The sequence below is a fragment of the Triticum urartu genome, chromosome 6A, assembly GCF_056163025.1.
Source record: "Triticum urartu cultivar PI428250 chromosome 6A, HENAU_Tu73, whole genome shotgun sequence".
Lineage (NCBI taxonomy): Eukaryota > Viridiplantae > Streptophyta > Magnoliopsida > Poales > Poaceae > Triticum > Triticum urartu.
In genome coordinates this window covers 322,004,609-322,006,322 of record NC_141878.1, presented here as the reverse complement: position 1 = coordinate 322,006,322, position 1,714 = coordinate 322,004,609, and positions in this window count along the sequence as shown.

The window sequence follows — 1,714 nt, the reverse complement described above, 5'->3', positions numbered from 1 at the left end:
AAGGTCAAACGTGAGTCATATAGTAGATATGATTAATATAGAGGTGTTCACCATTGAAGACTACCCCATCTCATGTGATGATCGGCCATGCATTAGTTGATTTGGATCATGTATCACTTAGACAAACTGAGGGATGTTGATTTAAGTGGGAGTTCACTAGTAATTTGATTATTTGAACTAAAATTTATCATGAACTTAGTCTTAAGAGTTTTTACATATATATGTTGTCGATCAATGGCCCGTGCTACCATTCCCTTGCATTTTAATGTGTTCCTCGAGAAAGCTAAGTTGAAACATGTTGGTAGCAACTACACGGACTGGGTGCATAACTTGAGGATTATCCTCATTGCTGCATAGAATAATTATGTCCTTGATGCACAACTACACTAGTACATTGAGCCCCTAAACAAATGGTTTTTAACCACTTTCCGCGACGGCATTTGGAACCGTCGCCAAGTGAGTGTGGGCGATATGGGGGTCCTTCCCACACAGCTCAGAAACCGTCGGGGATATGCCCTCCTGGCACGCACGCTCGGAAAAATGAGATCGTGTGCGACTGGCGAGCGCTCAAATATGGAAATACATATAGTAGAGCTAGAAAATACAATTATACGGCGAAATTGTTTCCAGTCGCAAGTAGATCCCACACAGTCAGTCCCCGCCAAACGTTTTCGTTCGTATGTACATCCCACACAGTCGCTCCAAGGAAAACATTTCCATTCATAGGTACATCACAAACATTTTTTCCTGTTAAATCATTTGCGTTATTGAATGTATCACACAAGGTCCGTAGAAGAAACTGTGTGGCAAAGGCTCTCCATCACACATAGTTTTTATGTGGTAAACGTCCGTGCAAGGTGGCCTAACACAAACAGTTTTCAAGAGAAAGTCGTGTGTGATTGTTCATTGATCCAACATGGTTTATCCCTAGAAACTGTGTGCGTTGCCTGAGGTCATCGCCCACAATATTTTTTCAACAACTGTTTGCAATAGCAAAACCCAATTAGCAGGCTAATTCACCATTAGCAGGCTAATTGTTTGATTATTCATAATCCATTTATTAATCTAATTGACATTTAATATTAAGCACATAATATATTTAATTTTCATAATTGAAATACATCAGAGTACAACATCATATAGCTTCAGCACTCAGCTACCCCATTACACCACTACACCAGGACCAAGTTTCACATGCAACATCTATAACCTTTCGAAATTAGCATCATAGACGGTACATAGACAGATGTATCTCATCTGGAAAACTACTGAAGTAGAAGGCGAATATTGAGCCTTCATTGATGTTGAAGGTCTTTGTAACCTTAGGCCAGTGCATGTGGATGATTGATCGTACGTCCTTCGTCCTCTTCAGGAACACTTCAATGTTGAACCGTGGGTGTTGTATGAATACCTTCCTCGTCTCCTAACCATACAGGTGGTTTGAGAGGTAATCACCAGTGAACTGCTTTGGAAAGGCCTGAAAACAAGGATGTGCATAAATATCTTGTCTATATTAGAAATGGGGCAAAGAAATAAAAAAGGCAAGGTATAATAGTTAGTACCATCCTGTAGTGAACTGATGTCTTCTTCATTGTGCGGACAAAGATCTGGTTGTTTTTTGTCGCTAATTTCTTTATCCTAACAATCTTTCTGAGTTTTAACTTGACTGATATTCATGGACAACTCATTTCCCCATATGCAAAAAGGGTCAAAT